Here is a 13352-nt window from a genome sequence, read left to right on the forward strand (position 1 = left end):
TTAATTCAAGGAAACGTGTGATGATGCTGGAGATGGAAGGGGTACTGGACAAGCATCCGTTCCATCCTCCTTGGAGCTGGCACCAATCAGCATGTGACGGTTCCATCCTCCTCTGGCCTCCTCTGGAGCCACTGTTTTCACCACCCATTTGCATTCTTAGTTGTGTCCTACTGTTTCTGTCACTTCACCCTTCCAGATGTCTGTGTCGCCTCCCCATTCACAGGACACATCAACGGCGCCTGACAGATGCGGGTCTTCAGTACATCCGTGTATGCGCTCATTGAACTGCCCCACGTGTGAGTGCTTCTTTATCCATCACCACAATCAGCAGTTACACACAAGGTGGGGGATTTTTTAAAAATCCAAGACTTGGTGACCGCCACAGAACATGACACAAGGGCCAGGTGGGCACAAGATGTGAACCTGTGTGCATCCTGAATGCAAGACCAAGAAAGTGAAAGAGACTGATAAAAGTCACATGAACAATTTTAAGAGAGATGAGTGGAAGGACAAACAACGAAAGGGAGCTAGCCTGCCCGAGAGCAGGAAAAGACCTGGTGGATCAGAGTGGCCCCCAGAGACATTCTGGTTAGTTCTGGTCAGCTCTTTGCTGAGAAGCTGTGGCTTCACTCATGAGCTTGGCAATTTGAAAGGTAGTATATGTAGATCTGAGCTCTTCCCTGGTGGCTCAGAGGTTAAAGTGTCTGCCTGCAATGCAGGAGACCTGGGTTCAATCCCTGGGTCGGGAAGATCCCCTGGAGAAGAAAATGGCAACCCACTCCAGTATTCTTGCCTGGAGAATCCCATGGAGAGAGGAGCCTGGTGGCTATAGTCCATGGGGTAGCAAAGAGTCGGACAGGACTGAGCGACTTCACTTTCACTTTCCTTTCACTTTATATGTAGATCCAGGCTACAGGAGACAGGCCTGTAGAGGGGGCTTTGTGAGGCAGGATAGAGGAGGACAGGATGATAAGAGCACAGGGTGCGAGTTAGAGGTTTATTCACCCCTTCACCCAACAAATGTTTACTGAGTGTCTGTTTTGTGACAACTTGGGCAAGACACCAAGGACACAAGAGAGACATGGAGTTTACAGTCTAAAGCTACAGAAATAAACTCCACCTCTTTTCTTGTTGCTGTTTTATTTATTATTATTTTTAAACTTTTTATTTTGTATTGGCCAATAGCCGATTAATAACACTGTGATAGTTTCAGGTGAACCGCAAAGGGACACAGCCATACATACGCATGTATCCAATTCCTCTCCAAACTCCCCCGCCATCCAGGCTGCCACATAACATTGAGCAGAGTTCCCAGTGCTTTACAGTAGGTCATTTTTGGTATCCATTTTAAATATACCAGTGTTAAACTCTACCTCTTGAAAAGAAAGGCCAAAACATTGCAAAGGTGTGTGAATCCAGGGAAGGGAAGAAATGGGGCTGTTTTTACAGTCCACCATGCTAATGGCATGACCCAGACAAGCTACACAAAGTCTTTGAGCCTCAGTTTATAAATGGACAAGATAATAACTACTTTGCAGGGTTTTTATAGAGATTAGAAATAACAAATGTAAAGTCCCTTGCACATAACCGATACTCAGTAGTAGCTGTGTTATTGTTGTGAGTAATGAAGACGTATCATCTCTATTGGGCACGAGTGTTTCCTAAACTTCTGTCAATCCTGTACCACCACCAGGATGTTCACCATACCCAAGGACCACTTAGACAATTATTTACACAATGTTTTTCTTTAAACACTCTCTTATTTGAAGAAATTTATTTCAAAAGCAAACTGTATCTCACCACCACTCTGAAAAGGAGCTATGACCTGCTGTAAACAGGAGGCAATGTAAAATAAAGACAACAGAAATAAAACAGTGCTCTTCATTCTAACTCAGTTCCCTTGCTTTCTGAAGGTCAAATCTGAGGCCCACTTTCTCTTGGTTAAAGAAGCGCCCAAAGCTACAGCCTACCGAGGTTTCCTTCTTAGTATATTTGGAGAGATAAGAGGCCTTTTTCGTAGTGCGCTCGGGTTATTTGGAGCAGCACACAGAGTGGTCTCGAGTCGTCAGGAAAACACTGAGTCCAGACCAGAGACCAAAGGGAGAGAATGGCCTGTCTGGCCCCCTCCCACCCTCATGACAGCCATGGGCCTCTGACGGGCTCTAAGACGGGGGACATACCGTGGGACAAGGTCTCAGGTGTGCCTCCTGGACCTGTCACTTCCTAGCCACGTAACCTTGGGCCCATCCATTGGTATGTAGGAAACCTTGGTTTCCTCAATGGCAGAATGCAGCTGGTAACTTCTTACGTGCCTCATGGAGTGGCCATAAGACCCAATTGTGAACGAACTTGTATGTCGCTTTGCTTCTTAATCTGTAAACTACTGTATAAACAGAGCTGGTCATGTGGATAGTCCCCGAGGCCAGGCATGAAGAAGTGGAGGCAAAAGGGTGAAGTTAGAGGAAGGGAGAGCCTGCCTGCTAGCCGCTGCTATAGACAGATGATCAAGTGCGGGCACACTGGTGATGGAATCAGTGCCCTTACAGGAAGAAGCCAGAGAGTCGGCTTGCTCACCTCCCCCTTCTCGGGGACACAGTGAGAATTTGGTGGCCATCTGCAACTGGAAAAGGACCTTCACTAGAACATGCTAACCCCTGATCTTGGACTTGCGGCCTCCAGAACTGGGAGAAATACATTTCTGTTGTTTCTAAATCACCCCATTTATGGTACTTTGTTATAGCAGCCTGAGCTAATGCTTCTTAGTAAGAAGCTGAGAACTTTGGCCTACAGGTTTCATGGTGTTGCAGGTGGACAAAAGCTCCATGGGGCTAAATGCCCCTGGGGCCACCCTCAGCCAACAGGTCACACGTGGTGGATGAAGAGCCAGCTCCCCACCCCTTGGGGTGCCCTGAGCCCCCAGCAGTAACCTGTTTCTGGTTAACCCTGAGCTGTCTTCTCTTTCCCTTTAACTTCCCTGGGACCACATCACAGCCCTGTCTGCTGCCCGGACAGTCGTGAGCTGGTCAACTGGATGAACGGACAAGACGCTTGGCAGCAAAGGACAGGGGTGCAGCTTGCCCACCGCCCCATGCAGGCTGCTGCTCCCAGCGCGTCCAGACCACACGGGGCACGTGTGCAGCCTACAGCTCCGGCACAGGAAAAGCGCTTCTCAGCTGTCCCCACCAGCCTGCTATTTGTCATCCCATCCATCTGCTGTCCCCACGAAACACTCCCCCACGTCAGCTAAAATGGTGCACTGGGCTTGGAACTGGTTGAGAAAACGTCAGGCGGATGGAACCGAGGAGAAACCCGAAATAGCAACCCTGTGGACTGTCGTGGTGGCCACAGGACTTGAGCCTCGGCACAGAAGGCCAGACCCCGGGGCCCAGAAGGCCTCTCCAGAGGGATTGTTCCATGGTGTGGGGTGCAGGGAAGGCCCTGGGAGGTGTGAGCAGTTGGGTCATCTCCCTCTACTCATCTACCTGAGGCCTGGTGCCTCCACCCCTTCTTCCAACTTCCTTTCCCTCCTGCTTCTTGTCCCCTCTCTGGGAACAGAGGCAATTCCCCAGATATAAAACAGGATATGTTTAAAGCTGCTATTAAATATGTTTATCTATTAGTTTTCCAATCAATCTTCCATGTGGCAGGAGTACAATAAAAATGTGTGGATTCTTGGAACTTCCCTGGGGTCCAGTGGTTAGGACTCTATGCTTCCACTGCAGAGGGCTGCAGGTGGACCAAACTAAGATCTCTGTGTTCTTGCGAGCTGGAGACTGGATGTTTTTTTCCTCAGAGGAAAGGGGTCATTCTCACCAAGGCTGTTTTGATCTCAGAAGAGTGGGTCCTTACACATTCATCCATTCAACGTGTACTGAGAGCCTACCATGAACCAGGCAGTGTCCTCAGCCCCAGGGATAACATGATGAGCAGAACAAACAAATGCCCACCTCGCGGAGATTGCAGGGCAGTGAGAGAGACAGGTAGTAAACAAATGCATGTATAAATGTCATGTTTTAAGTGCCGTGAAGAAAAACAACACAGAGGAAAGGAAACAGAGGCTACCTCTTGAGTGGTAATCAGGCAGTGTTCCAGTTCCATGGGGCCGCATGACAGGCCTCCTCAAATCTGAGTGATGGAAACAACAATCACTTTATTATCATTCAGGATTCTGTGGACTGACTGGGTTCAGCTGGGTGGTTCTTCTGCTCCCCATAGAGTATTCCTGGGGCTGCTGTCATATGAGGCTTCGCTGGGTGGGAATATTCCAGGTGATTCATTCACACACCTGTATCTCGGCTGCATGATGAGAAGCCCAGGCCCTGCTGGGATGTCAGAAGAGCTGAGCCCCTCTGCGTGCAGTCTCAGGGCTGTTCCCTCTTTGCTTGGCCTGTCCATATGGCCTTTCCCACAGCCTTTCCAGCAGGGTGGTCAGACATCTTATGTGGCAGCTCAAGGCTCCCCAAATTGAAAAGTAGAAGGTGCCGGGACTTCCCTGATGGTTCAGGGGTTAAAAATCGCCTGCCAGTGCAGGGGACACAGGTTCAGAAGACCCCACATGCCATGGAGCAACTAAGCCTGTGTGCCACAACTACTGAAGCCAGCTCCCTAGAGTCTATGCTCCACCACAAGAGAAGCCACTGCAATGAAAAGCCTTCACACTGCCACTAGAGAGGAGACCCCACTCACAACCAGAGCAAGCCCTCACCGCAATGAAGACCCAGCACGGCCAAAAAATAACAAAATAAATTTTTTAAATAAATAAAATTTTATTAAAAAAAAAAAAAAGCAGAAGCTGCCAGGCCACGCTAAGGCATAGTTCCAGAGTTGGCACAGCATCACCTCTGACAGATCATGTTGGTTAAAGTAAGTCATGGGACCAACTCAGATTCCACGTAGAAGGGGGGCTGCATGGGACAGAGCACTGAGGGGCATGGTTCACTGGGTGCTGGTCACCCAGAGGCCTTGATGATGGTGTGACATTTGGGCAGAGACCAGAATAAAGTGAAGAGGTGAGCATGCAGCTATCCAGGGCGTGCAAAGGCCCTGAGGCAGGGATGTGCCTGGGCTGTGAGAGGAAAGCAGAGTCCACTGTGGCTAGAGCTAAGCTCTGGGCTGTGAGGTCAGGGGCAGCCTGCAGGCCAGGGAAGGGGACCGGGGAGTTGTGACCTTCAGGACCCACAACAGTCACCTGGTCTCAGTGCTGCTGGATCCTGGGCTTTCAGGTCCAGACTCCCCATCACTCTCACCAAGGCCCCAGGACAACCCTGTTTCACCTGCAGCCTCCCCTCCGCAGCTCTGCGTGTGCCTCCTCTGCTGGATGACGTCTCCACAGCTCTGAACACCCCTACGCGCTTCCAGGTTCTACTCATTTGTCTTACCTCTGTGTGCACGTGCACTCAGTCATGTCCGACTCTTGGCGACCCAATGGACTGTAGCCCACCAGGCTCCTCTGTCCACTGGGATTCTCCAGGCAAGAATACCGGATGGGTTGCCATGCTCTCCTCCAGGGGATCTTCCTGACCTTCTGTAAATCAAAATGTGCTGTGAATAGACAGGCAGGGATTTGGGTTGGCTTCGTGTGCAGGCCCATGAATAATACATGTGTGAGCAAACTAATCGGTCACTCCCTGCAGCACCCCCACCCCCGTCCTGATCTAACAATGTTTGGGACATATGGGGCAGGACTGCCTAGTAAATAATGAACAACTAAATTAACTTGGCAACAGAATAGCTCTTATATTAATAGTTCACTCCATTTATCTCAGTCACCTTCCAGTAAGCAATTATCCAGGGAGAATGAAGAAGTAAAGAAAATAGCCTTAGAAATAGCCTCAATGGAGACTGCAGGTCACAGGACAGCCTCCACTTCACCTGTGACCCCAGTATGCCCCGCAAGCCAGTCCTCAGACTAACTATCACAGCCTAGAGAGTCCTGGGTTAAAGGCAGAGAGGTGGTGAGAGGACATGAAGAAAGTGAAGCCAGGGCAGGTGTGGCCTCCTGGGCTGCAGGGCGTGGAGACAAGCAGTCCATGGGCCATGGTGGCTCGGGAAGCCTTGCCCATAAATGGTGTGACAGCAGGTGATGTTTATTAAGTGACCGGGTCACTCATAACAGATCAGACTGTGTTCACCGTCTTCCATTTAAGATGAGGAAGTACACACATCTGGGAAAGATTTTCATTTGAAGGGACAAGCAGGTGCTCACCTACTTGTGACAGAATATGTGATAGAAAATACCTGTGAAGTTATGCCCACCCCACCGCACCCCTCCTTTCCAATGGCAGCTCCTTCGTAGTCCCTGTTGCTGGCCCCTCCTTCACTCCCTACCCCCATGCAGGCCTGCCCACATGCCCATGAACGAACCTACAGCATTTCTTTTCCCTGGAACATTGGCATCTAGCCTCATGTCTTCATGCCCTTTCTGCTCTAGCAAGGTTCAGGATCCCCTATCCAACTCCAATCTCGAGGCAGAGCTCTCACCTTTCCAGACTCCTGGACATCTCATCAACTTGAAAAGATCCAAACCAGAACTCTGGACTCCAGACCTCCCCAGACCTAACTCCTCATGCTTGGTCATCCGGTCATCCTCATATCAGTAAATGGCACTTCGACTCTTGCACAAAAACTCTGGAGTCATCCTTGACTCTAGGGTGATGATCGTCTCATTCATATTTAAACTGAAACTGCCCCAGACGAAGAAAGATGTATGGTCTGACGATAACCCACATCCAATTCATCAACTAACCCAGTTAGCTCCATTCTGAAAAATATAACCCAGCATCTAGACATTCTCACCACCTCCTCCACTATCACCCTGGTCCAAACATTCCTCATGTCCTGCCTTTATTTCTGCAGTGCCCTCCGAGCTGGTCTCCCCACCTCCACCCAAGCCTCCCGCCTCCAAATCTGTTCCCACAGCAGCCTCAACCAGCCTGCTCCAACCTCAGTGAGATCACTTTTCTCTTCTGCTCAGAACTCTCAATGGTCTCCCAATTCATTCAGGAGAAAAGCTGCCCTCTTTGCAACAGCCTGCAGCGGCTGCCTGCTGCCCCACCTCTTTGACCTGTCTACACTCGCCCAGCCCTCCTCAGCCCCTGCTCTCAGACATGCTGAGCCGAGCGCATGTTTGTCCCAGCCTCAGGCTCTCCTCTCTGCCCTCATTTTCGCCAGGCCACATGTCCCCACCCACCTCCCCAACACAAAACACCTAAACTCCCACCTTTTCTGTCTTCCCTCGTCCCTCTGTCTTCCCTTGTCCCACCGTCCTCGCTGTGGATGGCAGATTTCGTTGCCTAAAAAGGGCCACAGAGAGATATGGACGGTTCTCATTAGCTCATCTAGAACCATCCTCCCACCAAAGGGGAAGACTCATTTCCCTCCCCTCAATGTGGACCGGCCTTAGGGACTTGCCTCTGACAGAAAATATGGCAGAAGTGACCCAGCAGGGCTCTGGAGGCAGCCTCCTCACAGGAGACAGCAGCCTGATGCTCCCTGCACAACATTTCCTAGGAAGCCACCACATCAGAGGAAACCCGCAGAGAGACAATGAGGAGAGACACACAGGGAGGCACACGCAGGCGACAGCCAGCATCAGGTACCAGATGCTCAAGAGAACCAGCCTTCAGATGGGCCCGAGGCCCAGACTCCCCACAGTGGAGGGCGGCCGTCCCCGCCAGCCTGTGCTGTGCCCTGTCCCCGTTCCTGCCCACCCCCGGCCCTGAGCCAAGTTTGGCAGTGTTTATGGTCATAGTAATGGGACACCAATTCTGATCTTCTCTATACTGTGTAACATAGGAGACTTCCCTGGTGGTCCAGTGATTAGGACTTGGCACTTTCACTGCCATAGGCCTGGGGTCAATCCCTGGTCCAGGAACTAGGATCCCACAAGCCACACAGCGTGGCCCCCCAAAAAGTATATGTTTATTGCTTATTTCTCATCTGTCTTCCCCCAAGAGAGACAGTACTCCTGGAGGGCAAGGACTTGGCTCCATTTCCTCCAGCCTTGATATTTAGTACCGCACACACAGTGGGTACTCAGTCAATATTCGTTGAACACACGAATCTCTGCTAATTAAAGAAAACTGCTCCTCACTATAATTCGCAATACCTTCTGCCGAGGCATAAGACCTTTTCCTGAAGACAGCGTTCTCTGGTGTGTTTTGGACCAGCTCCCTGTTAAAAAATATCTCTTGTCAGCCATCTGGAAAATGATAAAGTTGGATCCATACCTCCCACTATACGCCAGGAAATGGTCCAAACGGATCAAAGATTTATACGCGATAAAATGAAACCATTAAAGTCCTAAAAAAAAGCATGACAGAATTCGGATACAACCTTAGAGTAGGAAGGCCTTTCTAACTACGATTCACACTCCAGCGGCCATAAAAGAAAATGATGGATCAATTCAAACTACAGAAACATCACAAAACTTCTGCTTGGCCAAAAAAAAGCCAGCATGAGCAAAACTGAAAGATGAATGATGATCTAGGAGAAAATCAGCAAACAAACAAATTTCTACTGGTTGGACAGAAAAAAAGGCCAACATCCCAACAGAAAAATGGGCATTCAGGCAGTTCATGGGGAAAGGAACTACGAACAGGCCTTAATCAAATGAAAAGCATGCAACCTCTTTCTCTCACGCAGAATAAGAAAAATGTGAAACAAAACATGTGAGAATTGCACCATAAAGAAGGCTGAGCACCGAAGAATTGATACTTTTGAATTGTAGTGCTGGACTCTTGAGAGTCCCTTAGATAGCAGGATCAAACCAGTCAATCCTAAAGGAAATCAGCCCTGAATATTCACTGGAAGGACTGATGCTGAAGCTGTGATACTTCGTCCACCTGATGGGAAGAACCAACTCATTGGAAAAGATCCTGATAGTGAGAAACATTGAAGTCAAAAGGAAAAGGGGGCAGCAGAGGATGAGATGATTAGATAGCAGCACTGACTCAGTGGACTTGAACTTGGGCAAACTCCAGGAGACAGTGAGGGACAGGGATGCCTGGCATGCTGTAGTCCATGTGGCTGCAAATAGTTGGACAAGATTTAGTGACTGAAGAAAACAAAACTATTTGTCCCCTATCAGCTTGGTCCAAATCTCAAATCATGGCAAAACAAGGTCAGTAGGGTGTGGGGAGAGGGCAATCTCACACTTTGTTTGTGAGACTGCTAATCAAATTGGTATATCTCTGTGTTAGGGAATTGGACCATATTGATCAATGCTATGGAGGGTCTATCCTTAGCCCTAACAATTGCATTTCTGGGACTTTATCCTACAGACATGTCTGCACATATGTGAAGTAACAAATATACAAAGTTACTCATTGTAGCATTCTTCATAGTAGCAAAATGTTGGAAACAACATAAATGCCCATCACTAGCAGTTAGTGCTATATCCACAGGATACAATAGCTGCTGCTCAGTCACTTTAGTCATGTCCGACTCTATGCGACCCCACAGACAGCAGCCCACCAGGCTCCCCCGTCCCTGGGATTCTCCAGGCAAGAACACTGGAGTGGGTTGCCATTTCCTTCTCCAATGCATGAAAGTGAAAAGTGAAAGTGAAGTCGCTCAGTCGTGTCCAACTTAGCGATTCCATGGACTGTAGCCTACCAGGCTTCTCCGTCCATGGGACTTTCCAGGCAAGACTACTGGAGTGGGGTGCCATTGCCTTCTCCGGGATATGATAGCAGGCAGCTATAAAGGAGAATGAGGCTTCTTTTTTGTACTGTTACGGTAAGAGCTATGAGATGTATTATTAGAAGAAAAGTATAGTGGTGGGGAGAGGAATAAATTAGGAGTTTGGGATTAGCAAATACAAACTATTATATATAAAACAGAAACAACAAGGTCCTATCATGTAGCACGGGTTACTATATTCAATCTTTTAATAAACTGTAATGGAAAAGAATATGAAAAAGAATATGTATATGTATAAGTAAATCACTTTGCTGTACCCCAGAAACTAATGCAACACTGTAATATAACTATACTTCAATAAAAAATAAAGAAAAAAAGAAAAACACAGGGTTCCAAAGAGTATGCATGATGCTAATTTTAAAAAACAACGGTAGAGAACAAGGACACATATGTTCATATTTGCTTCTATAGGAGTAAAGAAACTCCAGAAGGTTCCCAAGAAGCTAACAGTGGTTGATCATGATGGATGGTAGAGGAGAGGCTTGGCAGATGAGAGGCACGTGTGGGGGAAGGACTTGTCTTTGCATATATTTAAAAGTATTTTTTATTTCTCTCCCAAACACAAGATAATTTGCAATAAGTGATTCACTCCTTTAGCTCCAAAAGAGGTCCCTTATCAAAACGTAAATACTGGACCTCAATCGGTTTCACAGCTAAGAATCCATTCCTATGATCTTTCCCTCCCTCGCCTTGGAAACCACCACGTGAACCACCCCTGGATGCCAAGAGTGTTGGCTGCTTAACAGCCCGGTGGTCCTGCCTCCCCGCCACTTCCCAGGGATAAGCCACAGCCAGCAGCCTCCCTCGGCCTCAAGGTGAGACTCCGTCTGTGGCTCCTGAGATCAGGCTGCGGCTAGACTCCAGCTGCACCCACATCCTCGCCTGGTTTCTCTCTGTTGTACCTGGCATCCCTCACCTCCTTCCCAGTTTCTCTTGAGAGCCTCCCCCAAGAAATCACATGCCCTCGATTCCTGGTCTCAGGCTCTGCTTCAAGGAACCCAACCTAGGACATCAAGCACATACAGCGCATGGGTGATAACAGATCCCTCTTTCCAAAACAAACCACCAGAAGGCACTTCTGACGAGCACAAGAATTCGTTTCCATTCTCGGTGCTGACCGAAGATCAATCAACAGCAGAGAACTTCCTGACCTAGCTTGACTTCGTACAGGCTAATGGATGGATTCCGATGAGGGCAGAAGATAACAAAAGTTCATCCATATCCATCCTCACCACTATAGACTTAAGTTTCCAGGGCTGCTAACCTGAGAACCAGTGCCCTAAATCCTGATCCTGGATGCTATAGTGAGAGTTCCTGACAACTGGCTGAGAGCAGGACAAGCAAACGGGTGGGAGGAGGGGACAGAGGCTCGGGTGGTTGTCAGCTGGTTTTGCCTGCCACAGCAGAATCTGCAAGCTGCTCCCATGATCTGTCCCCTCTGCCCTGGCCTACGAGAGCCCATGGCTCAGGACCTGTGTTCTCTCCCCCACACCCCCCCCCCAACATGGCGAAGTCCTCACCCTGGAATATGACTGGGCTATGTGCCATTTCTGGCCAGCTGATTCAGAGGGTGGGAGGGACCTGTCCACACCTGAACCAGACCCAGTGCCGCCCCATCCATGTCCCCTCAGCATTTGCTGTACTTGGTATATTAACATTGCTCACAGCCAAGCCCTCGGGCTCTGCCTGAGGGGTTTTCTTGGCACTTGAGGCACGCCTGGTCACTGCACAGGGCAAGATGGAAAGGCCCAGAAATGAATGCTCCCATGCCAACATCCTCAACCAAACCTCAGGCATGCAGAGCCAGTGGACAATGGTTTGCTGTGCCCCTCCTGTGGGCAACTGCCTCCCAGAGACCCCCCGCTGGGACTGACTGCCCACCAGTAACTTTCCTGGTTGTATTTGTGTGTGCATGCTCAATCGCTAAGTCATGTCCCCCTCTTTGCGACCCCATGGACTGTAGCCCATCAGGCTCCTCTGCCCAGGGGATTTCCCAGGCAAGAATATCAGAGTGGGTTGCCATTTCCTTTTCTAGGGAATCTTCAACTCAGGGATCGAACCCGCATCCCCTGCATTGGCAGGCGGATTCTCTGTCACTGTGCCACCTGGGGAAGCCCAACTTTCCTAGTTATGGTTCCTGTATTGTCTTCCTTCTCCTGTCCCACTCCCCCACACCCTACATCTGTTCTTTCCTGGGATCACCTCCTAAGCCAGCAACTTGACCTTGAACTCTCACCTCAGAACCAGCTTCTGGAGGAAACCAAACCGCGACACTTCTCTTACTGGCCAAAACCCAGATGCTCAGCTCCAATGAAGCACATATTGACAAGGAACCAGAGCGGCAGACACGGGAAGTCCGGGTCCCTAAGTAATGGCATGGAGGTGAGCTACCTGCCAACCCAGAGCCACCAGGTGAGGAGGAAACATCCTGCTTTAAGCCACATCACGTGCTGGGAATCTTTGTTCCCGCAGCTGTGCCCTGTCTTAGCTGGTACACCGGCCCAATATCCATGTCCTCTCTGGTCAAAGAACCCTGCTTTCCTGCTGGGGACCCACTCAGACCTCTCCTAGGCCAGAGGTGTAGTCAGCCTGCCCTCTCAGCCCTGCTTCAGAGGAGGCAGGAGCCCCAGGTCAGGCCTGGGCACAGAGCATAGTGATTGGCTGGGGTCAAGTGGAGGCAGTGATGAGAGAGAAACTGGGCCAATCAGAGACAAGAAGCATCAGCCCAGGATAAGGCCCCATCGGGAACAGTGGATGGTCATCCAGCCCCCGTTCGTACCTGCCTGAGAAAGAAGCCACCTGGAGGAAAACTGGATAAAAGAAAAAAAGATACAGGATCAAATGATTTAAGCACCTAGGCCCAGCCACCCCTGAAGCTGGAACAACCCCAGACATTACAGCTAATACATTCTTTTTGTTCATTAAAGTCATTTTAAATTGACTTTTTGTCACTTGCAACCAGAAGAGTTCTGTTTAATAAAACTCTGACCCTAAAGAGAACACCACGTCAGCCAGTTCACAATACCCTGTGCAAAACCAGCCAGAGGGCAGCTGGTCCAGACAGAGTCACTTAGGTGTTCCCTTACAGGAATGTCAGATAACCGAGGAAAAAGAACCAGCCGCCTCCTAGCTTCTCTCTCCTGCGTTAAGTGCTGAGACCCAACGCTACTCGCCCATTGGAGCCACGGTTGAGCCCTCAGCACTGGCTCTGTCCCAGGAGGCTGCACCTGGCAACCACCCCACCCCACCCCACATGCCGCCGTGGGTCCCAAGGGCGACCCTGCCACAGCTGATGCCCAAATGCACTGTTCAGACCACACGGCACCGCAGCCCCGGCCCAAATAGCCAGAGCTGCAGACAGTCGAGAGGACCCATGTAGCCCCGCGGTGCGGTCTTGCCCTTCACCACTGCCCTGGGGTGATGACACAGATGGTGAGGACCCCCCAAAGCTTGCCTTCGCCTCACACCAGCCTCAGGTGCAGCCAATGTTGAACCTGAGGCCTCGTCTTTCCCTTCTGAAGGGAGGGTGGGGAGACGGGGGGAAAGGAGTTCTGACCAGATTTAGGATCCCTGGACCCTTCCTCCAGCAGCCAGTTCCAGCCGCAGCTCCAGGCACAGAGATGCTGACCCTATAGGAGCGACCAGAGAAC

Source organism: Ovis canadensis, chromosome 13, assembly GCF_042477335.2.
Source record: "Ovis canadensis isolate MfBH-ARS-UI-01 breed Bighorn chromosome 13, ARS-UI_OviCan_v2, whole genome shotgun sequence".
NCBI classification, from domain to species: Eukaryota; Metazoa; Chordata; class Mammalia; order Artiodactyla; family Bovidae; genus Ovis; species Ovis canadensis.